This window comes from Parasteatoda tepidariorum, chromosome 11 (genome assembly GCF_982258835.1).
Source record: "Parasteatoda tepidariorum strain Cologne lab strain chromosome 11, Ptep-v5.0, whole genome shotgun sequence".
Lineage (NCBI taxonomy): Eukaryota > Metazoa > Arthropoda > Arachnida > Araneae > Theridiidae > Parasteatoda > Parasteatoda tepidariorum.
Genome location: NC_141765.1, coordinates 6,567,035 through 6,584,116, shown reverse-complemented (window position 1 = coordinate 6,584,116; position 17,082 = coordinate 6,567,035).

Here is a 17,082-nt window from a genome sequence, read left to right as displayed (position 1 = left end):
ATCGAAACAAGGTGGTTAGACAAGTGAGTAACCGTCAAAAGAGAAATAATACATGGTTTGTTGATAAAGTCTATTCATTGTTAGAAAAAACAAAACGAGAAAAGGTTGTTCGACAATTGAGTAACAGTAAAATATTTTTTTTTTCTGTATCAAGAATGCAGCTTTGTGTTTCTCAAAAAAACCCATCTACAATAGAAAAATTTTCTTTATATACTCAGAATTTCTCTTGTTTTCTGCAAATGGTCCAAATTTCAATAGATTATTGTTTACATCATCTACTTGGTAAAGATTGTGAAATGTATCAGAGGTTATAAAATATATTAACTTATAACTAGCTACTCAATATAAATTTTTTTTCTCCAACTCCTACAAAAATAACCATGTATACATAAAAATAAACCATTTGCACGTAAAAATAAACCATTAATAAATAAAATAAAAGGTATACAAAAAATAAATCTTTAAAAATAACTGTTACTCATAACTAGCTACCAATAAGAAAATTTATTTTTCTATCGCTCCTTTAAAAGTAACCGTTTATAAAATTTCAAATATGATAAATAATTAGAGCAATGAGTCGAAAAATATTTTTTTCAGAACAAGTTAAAAATTTGATGTACTGGCATAACATCATATACGAAGAAAAAGATTACAACTCATCATGTACAGATTTTTTATTTAAAATCTGAAATTAAAGGATTTATATTCTATAAAATATTTTTCTTATTTTAAGTTTCCAAGAATACCTAGAGGAGGAGAAGTGAAGAAAAATTCAAATTTTCTACTATTTTTATTCCAGAAACTACTGTTCGAAAGATAGAATAGCTTTCATGCATAAAAAATTGAATCATGCTATGCCAAATAAGTTAAAAAAGCAAATATCACGCACGCATGCAAGGTAAACGAAACTTATATATTTCAGGAGTGCCATTTGGGTTCAAGTTGTTTAGGAAATTCGATAGCAAAACTGAACTATATCTTGGAATAGAATACCGTTTTGAATAAAAGCTGTATGCATAACCGAGTAGAAATATCTTCGACATGATTTCATTCTTACTAATATTTTCAGAAGTTGTAAGATTCTTTTGTGATTCTAAGAGTTTAACGCATACAAGTAAAAACAAATGCTGTTGCTTATTATAAAAGGAAACAAATTGAAATAATGGAAGATACACAAAAATAAAAAAATATAGCTATTTCCTTCTAAAAAAAATAAAAATTGCTCTAAAATATGCTGACGATGATATTTTTTATTAAAAGTAAAGAAATGGTAGACGACATTGAAAGCGTGCGTCAGTCAGCACGTCAATCAGTCCAACATTATATCAATCATTAACCAACAGATCCAGAAAGACTGATGGAAAAAAGTAAAATTAGATATTTTTATCGTCATACTTTAGAGCAGTGGTTGTCAACCTATCACCCTAAAGTTGGCGATAATCCTCGAGTGGGTGATCAGGGGCGATTCAATAGAAGAAACAAATGCAATTAATAATAATAAAAAAACCAAGCGCTTCTCATCTCGTCTACATAATTAGTAGAAAGAACATTTAATTCAGTAGTCAAGATTCTCAAAAAATAAAGAAATTGGTTGAACATTTACTTTAAAGGAGACCTATGCTAAAATCTGGCAAACATAAAGCCTGGTATTCTAGCTTTAAGGTAACCGACTCGTTTCGACAACTTTTTTTTTAAAAAAAATATTAATATAAAATTTTATAAGACTAGTTTATTTTTTTTTATTATGTATAAAAACATATATAACCAGTAAAAAAAAATTATTATTTTATTTTTTGTTTTTTAGATGGCAATGTTTAGGTCAAAAAAGGCATTTTTTGCATTTGCGCTAAGCACTGTAAAAACATTTCGATCGCTCAAAATAAAAAATCCTTTGAAGATTTTTATTAAAGAGGGTATCAACTTTATTTTGAATTATTATCTTAAAAGTAAGTGATGGGGAGAGTCGGGTAGAAGCCCACTTAAAGAGTATTGCTTATATTTCTGTATAATATTGAGTAAATCAATATTTTTGTATGTTTCTATTGTTTTACCATCTAATTAAATAATGCAAAAAGAATAAATCAAGAATAGAGTAGTTTAACCTAAAAAAAAAAATAAAAATTTAAAAAAACATGTTTTTCAGCTCTTTTCAAAATGTGTCGGGTAGCCCCGCCCAGTTACAAAAATTGCGTTTTTTGACTGTTTTTTCAGGTGTAAATGAAAGTGACCAATGTATTGACAATAGATAAACCTCATTTATCATTTTTATCTCAAAATTATTTTACTTATTACATATTTATATACTTATAGTGAATTCTATCATTTAATAACAATAATAATTGTTGTTAAAAATGCATATAACATTCAAATTTGAAACAATAAAGTAATAATCTCTGCTACCGCACATTTATCAACGAAATAAAATTGGGCGGTGATACCCGACATTCATGTGAGCGGGGCTACCCGAAATCCAATTTTTTTGTAAATTTGTAATTACTCGAACAATTTTTCACATATAAACTTCTTTCTTCGCACAAATTAAACTTAAGACTACATACTTTAATGCTGTATGTATAGAAAAAAATATTTTTTTAGTATTAAAATGAAGTTTAATCGAAATATTCAACCAATTTTTCTTAATTTCATGACTACTGTATTCAACATATTTTCAGAACTATTGTTTACCATGTTAACAGCTGCATAAATACTTGAAACTTTGAAAATAATCTTTTTTAATATAACAGTTAATGTCCGATGGCCCATTGATTTGAAAAAATATTCTATACATATGAAATTGACAGTGGGCGGGGCTACCTGACTCTCCCCTATATAGTACTGAGTTAGGGATCAATGATCAATTTTTGTACTTTGCGAAAAAAACATGTGTAAGAAATGACATTTTACTTTTTGCTCTTAGTTTGTAGTTGAAAACAAGTCTGCCATCATCATAAGCACTCATGAAAAATTGTAGAAAATTATTTTAAAAATAACATGAGATATAGTGCTGAAGGTGGGGTAAAATGTGATAAAATTTGATTTTGAGATAAATGCATTTAAACGCTTAAAATCACTAGTCTATTTCCTGTTATCACCTTGCACAAAAACTGCTATAACTTCGTAAATAAATGAAGAACAAGCAAAGATCAAGCATTTTTTGAAAGCTAAGAGTAGAGACATTCAAAATTTATAATTATTTCAATTTCAAACATTTTGTCCAATAACTTGTTTTTCACTACTAGTCAGATAGTTACCTTAACTGAAATCTAACAAACACAAGGCAAGAGGTAATAATAAACAATTGAATTTTCAGTTTTTTCTCTCATTTTAGTTGCTAACATTTTCAATTTTTCCAGATTACATTTAAAAAAATTAATTTAGAAAACATTAATCTTGCTTCAATTTTTTCGTTTCAAGTATCTCCTCTTTTTTATAAAAAAAAAGTTAAAGGGAATTTTTTTTTAAAAATTTCTAAAGTGACTGAATAAACTTGCTCCATTATTTACATTTAAATTTAAATTAAAATCAGGTATAATTTTGCATATATTCAATTTTATTGATGCTCAAATGCAACGATTTTTAATTAAAAATAGATAAATGTGAGGGGAGCAACAGACGGATGGGAACCTCTGTCTTAGAGCATGGCATAAAAACCATTTGTTCGGTTACATTTCTATTTTGTAAATTTCACTAAATATGTGGTAACAACAGCTTTGAAAAATAGAATTTACAGCAAATCGTTACCATAGGAACGGAAATATTATAAAATAAAAGGTTTAGATATCATACATTTTGATTTAGAAATCAGAAGTATGGTTTTTTGTTTTAGCCAGATATGTCTTTATATTACTACATTTTTTTCACCGAGTAGAAACTGTATTTTTAAATAACCAAATGAAAACATTTCAGTAGAGATTTTATTGAGGCTTTGTTTGACATATTAAAGAATGTTTCTTAAATGAAAAATAAAAAAAGCCTAAAAGTAATCGAATTATCTGCCTCCTGTTTGCATGTACCAAATTTTACCACCATCACCATTTGGAAATATGGTTCTTTTCCTTAAATACTTAATTTTGTTTCTTTACAGTCTATTTATTTGTATTTTTTTTTTAAAAAAAGCACTAAATAATGTTTCTAATACTGTAATTATATACAAAAAAGCTAAAAAAACTGAAGAAAATATGCAGGAATTTACCGTTTGTTTCCTTCAAGATTATACGAAAGCTAACTTAGTATATCAAAAAGCAGTTTTTATATAATTATATTATTTTGTCATATTAAAAATAATTATTTATTATTGACCTAAAAGAATATTTATAAAAACTAAAAGATATTAAAGCTTATATATACAGAAGTCGGAAAATAATATATCTTTTTATCTTTCAAGATTTTGTGAAAGGTAGCTTAGTTAATCAGAAAATATTTTCTTATTGCCTACTTAATAAAATCGGAGAAAGCAGTATATTTAACTAACTTGAATTAATGATTTATCTTTTAAAAGGACATAAAAGAAAAAATTATTTAACTTGTTTGTATGAATTACGTATTTTAAATGTGGAGAAGAAGCTTAAACACAAATAACTTGTTATTTCAACTTAAAATACTTTCTTTCAAAATGATATTTAAGACATGTTTTTAAATACAACATGAAAACTTCGAACAAGAAGTTAATTAGCGTAATTTGTCAGAGTAGAATAATTCAAAAACAACCTAATGAAGTTTTCTTAAAATGAATTATCCTTGATTGCATTTTTCGTTCCTCATAAAGAATTTACAGTCAAAATACCTTCCCCTATTAAAGAAAACGTGAAATTTTTATCATTAAATCCCAAGAAAGAAATAGTTTTGAAACTGGAATTTAACAATGTTTCATCTTTTATGATGCACGAAGTAGCTTTTTAGCTTTCTTGAAAATAAAACGATAAATAATTTATTTGGAGATTCGAAAGTCTATATTTTCAGAAAAAAAAAGGTCTGATGCATTCGGAATGTTTGATGAATTATTTTTCACTCCTCTATAGAGACATCTAATAATATTTATTTCTTGTAACATATTTCAATCGAAGAAAAAAATATTTTCATAAATTCTCTAGAAAGATTCGAAACGGATATGATTCTTATTCAATTATCTGTAGAATAAAAACAAAAGAGAGAGAATACAATTTGAGAAATGATGCTTTGTTACGACATTTTTGAATGAAATTGAATATTGGTTATCTATTTATCTATCTATCTATCTATCTATCTATCTATCTATCTATCTATCTATCTATCTATCTATCTATCTATCTATCTATCTATCTATCTATCTATCTATCTATCTATCTATCTATCTATCTATCTATATATATATATATATATATATATATATATATATATATATATATATATATATATATATATATATATATATATATATATATATATATATATATATATATATATATATATATATAATGAAAAGAAGCACCATTTCTAAAATGGTGTGCTCTCATTTTTGTTTTTATTATTTTACAGATAATGCATCTGTAAAATAATAAAACGATGTGATGACTCAAGTGGTGCGTTTAAGACACTGAGCTGTCGTTTTTAAGATTCGATCATCCAAAGGCGACTTGAAGCGCTGGTAAAACTACCGAACTGTAATGACAATTCCAGTAAAAAAAAGGAAAAAAAAAAAAAAAAAAATTTTCTGGTTAATAAAACCGAAATGTATGGTATTTAAACAATTCATTTGGTAATTCTTTACTTCAGTTAATAACGCCTTATAGGAAATACTGTTGTTTAAAACCATAGTTCTTATCATACATTTAGTAAAAAGAATAATGATGAAAAGTAAATTTAATTGAATAAATTGTTCTTGTTACCGTGTTCTTAGGTATCCAGATGAAATTAACACATTTACTAAATTTTATTACTAATTATAAAACCATATATTGCTAATTATACCACTATCATTATCAAAGTGCTTCCTTAAAAGTTACCAGGTTTCTTGGCGTTTCCATAGAGCCAGAAACACGGCAAATTTTACAATATTTTGGTAGCTTTGATCCCAGCCTGTTAGAAATTTCCCAATAAAAATGGTTGAATAACAATTTATTTGATTGTTTTATCACTATATTCAGTGAAATCAGCAAAGTAACTATAAAAATAATGATGTTCAAATTGTTAAGTGTGAGAAAAAGCGTTTATTAATTGTTTCTACTTTATACGTTTTAACAGCCAGAATTCCATACGCGTCAATTTGATCTGCCTTATGAAATGATTTTGTTCAGTGCAGCTGGGTACATACTGTAGCTTAGAGGGCTAATCGGTCAATCTCATGACCGACTGAAATGGGGTTCGAATCACAGAGTTGATACTACTACTTTTATTCAATACATGAAAAGTGTCCTGTACCCTTTAATCGGTGACCTCTAATAGTCTAGGGCCTAGACTATTAGAATTCGAAACTATCATTCACGCATAAATGGAGCAACATCCACAGAGCTTAAATGTCCGTTTAAGTTTTATTTTTATGGTTTAGAAATTATACTAGTTGTAAATGGTTACAAATCCGTATAGTTTTGCATTCACGGTTTTTAACTGTACCAGTTGTAAATGGTTTCAAAACCGTTAAGGTAAAGAAATGTTTTTTGCATAAACTTTATGGTTAATTGGATGGGCAGACTGATGCCGTTTATTTTACCGTAATTTCAGAATGAAAATTTGAGTAATTTTTTTCTCAGCGTAGAAACTTGTTATTTAGCTTTCCTTTAATTATATTAATTACCCTTTAAATAAAGCACTATTTACACGCACAAAAATGATTTTTTTTTTCATTTTTCTTACCACCCCAGGAAGAACATGTGATCCTAATTTAATTAATATTTTTTTTAAATTAATTAATAAAATGATATTGAATACCCCGAGAGTTAAAATGTTGAAAGAAATTAGTAACGCAAAATATAAAACCAGATAATTAATGCCCAGACACATTATTTATTCCCAGAATTTCGGAAGGAATTTATAGAAAATTAGATTATTTTCTTTCCGAAAATGGGAAATCCAATTAGTTCAAATGAAATTTTTTTATAAAAGTATATTATTAAATGTTCACCAAAATGAGAAACAGTATTCAAGCAACAAAACATACTCATTCATTCAAATTTTTGCATTACTATATTATTCAAGTTACTTACAACAGCGCCAAAATTAAAATTGCATTTCAGCGAACATAGAAATATAGTAAGTGCATTAAAGAACAAAATGAGTTTAACATTTTACTTAAGGAAATAAAGGTATTTCCATTCACTTAAAATACGAAATTATAATGCTGAATAGCATAATGAGTTCTGTCCTAACGTAGTTATTAATAGTCCTGCAATTTAAATTACTACGTACACCGTAGTTAAAATTAATAGAACAATTACTTTAAAACTTTCCAAAACCAAAAGTACTAGAAAATAAAAAATCTCATTTATTGAAAACTTTCCTTTGAAATTAAGGAAGAACTAAAAATAACCTATTAGTGCATAATCTTTGAAACTACAATATAGAAAGTTATAAATACTAATTTTCATTTAGTTTTAAAATTCTTAATCTTATAACAAATGTATCAATATTAGAATGATAATGTAACAGAATGTGTCAATGTTAACGCCAGTTAATTTTTAATTATATTTGCAGCAAATACAACTTCAAAGGACGATTAAGTAAGGAAAAAGAGATTTACTCATTGAATTTTTAATTACTCATATTTAATAAATCAATTCAGTTAGTGCATAAAAACATTTTTCATGTTGTTGCGCATATTGGAGAGTAGATGTTGCTCGCCAGGGCAGGTGGTTCCTCGTCTTTTGCGTCTATCATGAACAGCGTTTAACTTACTTCTTATGGGAGATATTTCAGGGTGGCGTAGCTAAAAGACTTCTAGACATCGACTACACCATAGATACTTTTATTTAATCGTCACATTTTCAAGTGAAGTACATCGTACATTTTTAAGTGAAGTTCATGGATTATAGGAAGAAGCATTATCAAGTTCAACACGTGGACTATGTCCTCCCTGTGTGCTCCAGGGAGTATAAATATAAATTTATTTTAATATCATATTTTAGATAATAGTAAAATTCTCAAAATAGATGACTTGCTATATGTTAAATTTATGGAGTTAAAAAAGGAATAAACTTAAGATGAATTATAACGGCGTGGAGCACACAGGGGGAAAAAAACGCATCTCACAAAGGAAGCAGCTACACACGTCAAATATCCACGGGGAATGCTGGTCTATCTCCAAAAGATAGCGTCCCCTCCTTAGCGGTTGCGAGAATCTCTAAAGACGAGCTATGAGTCGAGCCCTAGAGATCCTGCAAAGGCAATGAAGAGGGCGCTCCTGTTGGAGACAGCCCAGTATGAAAAGTAAACATTGTGGTGATCCCATGATCACCACAAATTCCCCCCTTGAATGGGAAAAAATTAATAACCACCCCTTTAATGAAAAAATTAAGTTTAAATTACCCCATTAAAATGTAAAAGTTAAATTCAAAAAAACTTAAGTTACCGTTAACATAAAATGCGAATCATAAAGATAAAAAAACATCATACATACATATCATGTTCAACATAAAAAAATCTTGAGTAAATACATGCATTAAAAATATTGAGCTACATAAGTGTCCTCAGTAAAAGACAATTTGGCTGGTGCCCTGAAAAAGAGTTCAATTGTCCTGATGGCCAATTATACAATAATTGCCTTTTTTTCTTGAAATTCAAACCATAATTGTTGAGATGGGATGACAAGGTGAGGTTATACCTCTGACGAAAAGTAAAATGACATTACAAGTATGAGTAAATATCACATATAATAACAACTTTGACACATTAAATGCACTTTTCACTGTAAATACATTCGCTACACTTGGAATAACATCAAAAACTCTCATTATAAGTAATTCAATCATATTAAAACAAATTGGAATTACCTTTAAAAACTCTCATTGGAAGTCATTCAAATACATTTCTGTCACCTTATGGAATAACTCTTAAAAACCTAAGAAAAAATGCCAATTCCATAAAAAGAAATAATTTTTTTTTTTTTTTTGACGAATGTTAATTTTGATAAAGAAATGCCAAGACTCATGACAAGAAAGTCAACTATAAAATGCTTATGCATTAGTAATTATAACCACCATTATTAAATGTTTGTAATTATGTAGCTAAAATAAATGAGAAAAAAAACTTGGATAAATAAATATAACCATAAAGGTGAATACGTGTGAGTATTCAGTGTGATAATCAAAATTAAATCGTGATATTCAATTTTCTCTTAAAAGAACCTAAAATTTTAATTTGTTTGTAAAATACTAACATTTTTCTTCATAAATGTAACAATTACCAATTCTAAGAGAAATATCACACGTAAAAAGAATGACCCTGTTAATTATGTACTTGTAAAACATTTTCATTCCTTATGAAAACAAGTACTGTTTGTCTACGATAGGTACTCTGTCCGCCACAAAGTCTGCGGCAGTCTGGTGCTATGGAAACAAGAAGAGAGCATTTTAGTGAGGGTGGCTTCGATGAAGAGGTCTCCTTTTCTTTCGCCTTCGATGATAGCTTGTATGGGGAGTATACCAGATTGGCTGACTCAGCCACCAGTAGGAGACTTATTTAATCTGATTCAAGAACTTTTTTAAGATTCGCATGAATATTTCTTTCTTACTTAAAATAGTTCTCTCGATTCAATCAGTTGTTATTTTTTAAATACAAAGGAAAAAAAGTGAACAAATTCTGACATTAAGGGTAGTACAGGTTTTTTTAATATTACTTTTTAATTTTACGATATTTATTATGAATGTTCATTGATTGTTAGATGGTTTAATTTCTAAATTTGCACATTTTTTAAAGCAGTTAATTTCTTTTATTACTTGAATTTTCTGGAAAAAGTGAAGAGCTTAAACTTAATAACTCTGATTTAAAAATATAAATAGAAATAAATAAAATAAAAATAGTTCAGGTTATCTGTGCCGGAGAAATATTAAATATCTTTGTTTTGATTATTAATTTTTAAATATTTTATTTATTTATTTATTTTTGAAACTGAAAGCAAGTGACAGCAACTAGGATGAAATCTAAAACTATCAACGATGATTTTTATCAGCACCCATCAAACCATCTGAAATTATCTGTTTTTTTTTTGTTGCTTAAATTGCGTTTTATTATTCATATTTTATTGTAACCTGTACAGTTTTTCTTCACTATTTATTAAAAACAGTTTTTATTAGCAAATTTATTTGTTTCTTAATAACCAATTTACTATGTATGATAAATTTATAGATGAGTTATTTATTAATAAAACATTGAGCTGCTTTAAACAATTTTATACAATTTCCATACATATTCCATACATACATATAAATTTTTTTAATTTTTTTTCTAAAACAGAAGCTTTTGAAAAAGAGAAAAGATTAAAAAAAAGGAATCACACGCTCTAAACGATGTTTCAGGCGCGAATGCTCATTTCTCTTAACTCTAGGGCTAATACAATAGATCGAACAAAGAAGTCTCCTTTTCTCCCACCGAAACCAGTCTTAAAGAGGGACCCCGCACCCCTACTTGAAATAATTATACCTCGTTACCATAGTCCCCGCCACCCCTCCAGACGAATGGCGGACAGAGTACCTATCGTAGACAAACAGTATGATCATTTCAACAAATGATCAACAAATCGTATTAAATAAATCATGGTATACATATCCTTAACATATCACATACAGTAAAAAATAAAATATTCAAATTATATCAACATTGAACAATTTTGATACATTTGCCATTTGTAAACCCTGTTAAAAATACCCACTTGTTAAATTGAGAAAAATCAACTCAGTGGAATAAATCAGTACTTAGTAATTGTACGTATTTTAAACAAAAAATTGTTACCATAAATTTTATTTATTTATTTACTTATTTTTTTATTTTTTTGAAAGTAAGAGTTAAATTTAATTTTAATTCCTTACTACTAAATACTGTTAAATGAAATAGTTATATACTGTTAATTGAGTTTGATAATGTACAGAGTTTGATAATGTCCACACAGCCACGCCCAAGAAAGTATTGCTGTCACCCATAATTTTTATTTATTTATTTTTTTTATTATATATATATATATATATATATATATATATATATATATATATATATATATATATATATATATATATATATATATATATATATATATATATAAACACATCATTTTCAAATTAAAATATTGTTATGTAAAGAACAGTTGCGCACCTGTTCACTATTGCCAGCAATAGAAACTAACAATATTTCACAAGAAAATAATCCTTAATTACTTATTTATTTACTAACTTAGCTAATTAACCAAAACATGGAATTTCATGTATGACAGCAATATCTATTAAAATTATATTTATCTTATCGTACTCGAAGGTTATATCCATGGAGTGGATTATTAATTGGTGGGCTCGTAGAATAATTAAGATCTAAGTGAGAAAGTCGGCGGGGTGCAAGTCTTAATCTATCACTATGTATTTCAAAACCTTTATGAGAAGGTGTGTCTAAAGGTCTAATCTTAAAATTTACATCACTTTGCTTCTTTACTATAACATAAGGGCCCAAAAATTTTTGTTTAAAGGTATCATTTGATCTCATGTACACAATATCGTTTACATTAAAGTTTCGAAGTTTAGCCTTTTGAATTTGTTTTTGATTTTGTAAGATCTGCTACTCTTTCAGTTTATTAAATGCTATATCATAAGTTATCCTTAAATCTGATATGAAATTTTGACTAAAGGAAGCCTTGTCAAGTTGTTGAGGCTCTACATTTGGATCAAAAGTATCGAACATAGTGGGAGGGCATCTACCAAAATGTAAATATACAGGTTCAAAACTAGTGCTGGGATGAACAGCATTATTGTACAAATTTTGATGAATAAGTAATGAATTCTTAAACGATACACCTGCTTCGTGCAAAGTCAAAATGGATGATTTAATGGCACGATTCAAAGATTCGGTGGCACCATTAGCTTGTGGGTGTTTAGAAGAAGTATAGGTTAAAAATATACCTAAAGTTTTATTGATGCAATGAAATACCTCTGAATTAAACTGTGTGCCTAAATCTGTCAAAATCATGGCTGGTCTACCAAGTATCGATATATATTCAATTAGATGCTGTGATACAGTCTCGGTAGTTAAATTTCTTAAAGGGTATAAAGTCAGAAATTTGGAAAAATGATCCAACACGGTTAATGTATAACCACAATTTTTAATGGGGCCCACTATATCAATTGAAATAAATTCTCCTGGGACTTTAGGGATAGGAACATTCTGCAAAGGTGCTTTGGGAATGTTGTAGGATTTGTTGCGTATGCATGAGTCACAAGATAAAACAAAGTTTCTTGTATCATTAGACATATTTTTCCAAAATAAATTTTTTGAACAATTTCATATGTTTTCTTTAAGCCAAAATGTAAGATATGACTAATTTTTAATACCTTGCTCTGTAATGATTTTGGAACAACAATTAACTTAACTAATCTTTTTTGTTTGTAATAAACATTAATAGTTTAGTATCAGGATCAACAATAAAATTTTTAACTTTATGTGCATTAATTAAAGACGGTGACTCAAGCAGATCAATAATTTCATTTATGTTTGGATCTTTCCTTTGCTCTTCATAAAAGGTGTTGTTAGATATTTCATTTTGAGGGTCCTGTTTTTGAATAATATTTACAGCTTCCAATTCTATATCTTGATCAACAAAAGGAAGTATTAGCTCATTATTTTGGGACTGTAAAGCAGGAGCACAATTACTAGGATTTTCTCTTCGAGAAAAATAATCAGAAAGAAAATTAATTTTTCCAGGAATATATTTCATTTCAAAGGAATATTCGGACAGTTCTAGTAGCAAACGAGTAATTAAATTTGCAGGTGAAGTAATTTTCTTATAATGGAATAGGGGCTTGGAGTCTGTTAAAATTGTAAATTTTCGGTTGTAAAGATACTCCTTAAAAGATGTTACAGATTTATAAATGGCATAGAGTTCTAATTTAATGGCCGGATAATTTTGTTCAGACTTAGAAAGTGCTCTACTATAATATGAGATGGGATGAAGGACACCATCAAAGTCTTGTAAAAGAACACCTGAAATTGCCTGTTTACTGGCATCAGTGTTCAAGAGGAAAGGTTTATCCCATTGAGGGAAATTGACAAAAGGTTCAGAAAAAAATATTTGCTGAAGAGATTCAAAGGCATCTTGATGTTCTTTCGTCCATACAAATTTTGATTTACTAGCACTGAGTTTACATAAAATATCAGTTATATCTGCATATTTGAGAATTAGGTGGCGGTAGAAGCTGCAGACTCCTAAAAACGATTTAACTTGGTCATGATTTTTAGGTGGTTCAAATTTCATTATTTTTGCAATGTTAGTGGAAATAGGTTTAACAATTTTATGGGAAATATTAAATCCTAAATAATTAGTATCAGTTTTAAAGAAATCAGATTTACTAGGGGATAAAGTTAAGTTGTACTTAATAAAAATATCTAACACTGCTTGAATTTTTTTCAACATATCTTCAAATTAATTAGCTCCTATAATTATATCATCCTGATATGAAAATATGCCAGTGATTCCTAAATTCTTTAATTCATCTATGATAGTGTCTATAATAGCTTGAAATATACTGGCAGCTGTTTTTAAGCCATAAACCAGTCTTTTGCTACCAAAAGTTCCGAAAGGTGTGGTAAATGTGAGAATATCTTTAAGATCCTCTGAAATATTTAATTGTTGATATGCATGGGGCATGTCCATGGTAGAAAAAAATTGGAATCGTGATACTTCATTAATTATAGTAGAAATGCGGGGTAAGGGATAAGTTGCAGAATCTATTATAGTATTTACTAAACGCAGGTCAAGGGCTAGTCTGAATTTAGTAGGTGCATTAGGGTCTTTAGGATTAGGTCTTTTCTTAACTACAATTAAAGGGCAAGACCAAGAATAAATATTTCATTCTATTATGCCTGCTTCAACTAATTCCATTAAGTCTGTTCTTACTTGATCTTGTATGGCATAGGGAATTGTAAATGGTTGGCACTTCATAGGATTTTTTGATTTAAACTTAATTTGAGGTTTAATAATATCTGAGTGCCCTAAAGTTTTAAGGGATTTTGAAAAAGCAGCATATCTTGAAGTAAACAATTGCAATAATTTTTCTTGCCTATCAGATGGTAAATGGGCAAGGTCAAAATCTTCCTTAGTTAATTCAATTTTCCTCAAATCCAAAATCTCTTGTGTAGCAGATATCAAATTACAAAATTCCATATCTTCTTCTAAATTTTGAATAATTTCCTGAGAAGAATTCTCTTCAAATTCAGGATTAAAGAAAATATTGCCTAAGTTAGTGTCTTTGTTTATATGGATAGTTTGTTCGCCAATATTTTTAACAACAGTAATAAATTTAGATTTGTCACAATCATGTAAAGAGGGAAATATTTCAATATTTGCATTTTTAAAGGTAGGTTCAAATAAGAAAGTATTGTCTTTATCATTAAAATTTTTAATTTTTAAAATTATTTGAGCTGATTGTTTAGGCTCAATTACTATTTTCCTATTTACAATTGCCTTAGAGTCAGCAAATGAATTACAAAGCGTTTCACATTTTTCAGTTAATTTAACTTTAAAATTTTGAAAAACAGCAACATTTTCATGGGGGAAAATTTTAATATCATGTTTGGAAATAAAGTCATAGCCCAACATAGCATCAAAATTGCCATGTGCAAATTCAGAAATATAAAAAGGGTTTTTAAAATGTTGCTTATCAATTTTAAAAGAAATTTCAGAGCAAAACAAAAATTTCAACTCTGAATTAACAGTTCGAATTTGAACATTGCTCGAAAGAAATCTAGTTTTGTTATAGTTCTTTATTGCTGAGTATACATCTTTTGCCATGAGTGAAACACTTGAACCTGAATCCAATAAAAATTTAAAATATTGATTGCCAAACTTAATATCTATTATGGGTAAATTCTTACTGGTATAAACATTATTGATATAAATTAATTTAGATTCTGCATTAAAACTATTAAAATAATCTCTAACCGTATCAAATTGTTCAGAATTCATCTTAGAATTTAAGTATTGAATAAGTATTTGCTTGGGTGAACTTGTACGTGGGAGTGAGGACATTATGCCACCCTTTAATGGCCTCGTCTTAAGTTTAAATGACTCTTGTAGGTAGATTTGGGTATAGTTTGTTCAGAATTATATCTCGCTTGATTGTTAAATTGCCTTGCATTATAGATTTGTGAATTAGAATTTTGAAATCTATCATATCTATTGGGATAATTGTAATGAGGGATGTGCTGTGATTTTTGATGGGTGTTATCTAAATAGTTTAAACTTTCCTGTCTAGGCATATTTGAAGCCTCTTTTGGTCGGGTTAGTGATAATTTAAACTCTTCACAATTGGCCAACGCATGTGGCTTTGAGCAATATTGGCAGGAAATTTCCTGTACTTTTAATGTTAAGGTTTGTATTTGGCTTTCCAGCTTCTTTAAAGTATCATTATCTAATTTATTTGTAGTAGTATGTAAATTTAGTACTTGAACGGCGGCTTTTGCCATAGCTAACTTATTGGCTTTGGTTACCAGAGACTCAAAATCACTGGAATCCTCTAAAACCAATGACTCTTTCATTTCAATGGGTAGGCCATTGATCAGCTGGAGGGCTTTGATCTGGTTTAATGCCTCATTATCATTTACTGAAGTAAATGTTTTTGCAACCAGGGACTCGAATCTATGTGCGAAACTTCGAATCGATTCACCTGGCAGCAAAAACATACTATTAAGTGTTATCAGATTACTAGTAGGGTTTGCATCGTTTTGGAAAAATTCTTTGAGCAACTTACACGTTAACTCAAAATTAGCATTTATGAATTTAGGATTATTGGCCACAAAATCTTGAGCAACACCCTGTAATTTTCCTTTAAAAAAAGTAAAGCAACCTCCTCCCACCAGCCGAACAATGTTTTCATCTGGCAAATCTGCTCCAGAAACCAAGCAATAGATTCATCTCCAGAAAATGCTTGAATGTTTAGGTTAAAATTTTTAGCATCAGCCATTGCTTGGGCTCTAGTGCGCATTAAAATGAAATACAATAAAAAATACAGTCAAATAATTAGGTTTTGCCAAATGAAAATGCCTTCATAACAAAACAGTTATCTATATAAAATTTATAATGAGGCACATTGAATATGAAATTAATTTTAAAAATGCAAAATTATAATTGAATACAACATATTAATTTGTTTAAAATCAATGAACTATTTACCATGTTAATTTAATTCTTATGAAACCAATCAACTCACAATACCCAAATATTATTATCAAACTTAAATGGTTGAAACAAATTATTGTAATCAATAAAATGCAGTAAATATCAAACATATCAATAAATATGTAAAAAATGCACTAAACTTGAGAATCACTTATAAACAAAAGTACCATCCTTCGAATATTATCATACTCACTTGAGGAAACCTTCATAAACACTGCAGTCAGTTATAATGTCACTTTGCACGCGCTTGAAAACCACAATGAACTATTCTTCATCCTTTGTCTCTTTTCATCATAATAATGTTGAAACAACCACTTACTGGACTTATAATCGAAGACAATTTCACTGTATCTTTCTGTCGGGAAGATTCCGAATACGTGAAGTCACTATTCACACACTTATCTTTACACTATCATCAGATACTCTAGGATCCTGCTCACGGCACCATATTTTCATGTTGTTGCGCATATTGGAGAGTAGATGTTGCTCGCCAGGGCAGGTGGTTCCTCGTCTTTTGCGTCGATCATGAACAGCGTTTAACTTACTTCTTATGGGAGATATTTCAGGGTGGCGTAGCTAAAAGACTTCTAGACATCGACTACACCATAGATACTTTTATTTAATCGTCACATTTTCAAGTGATGTACATCGTACATTTTTAAGTGAAGTTCATGGATTATAGGAAGAAGCATTATCAAGTTCAACACGTGGACTATGTCCTCCCTGTGTGCTCCAGGGAGTAT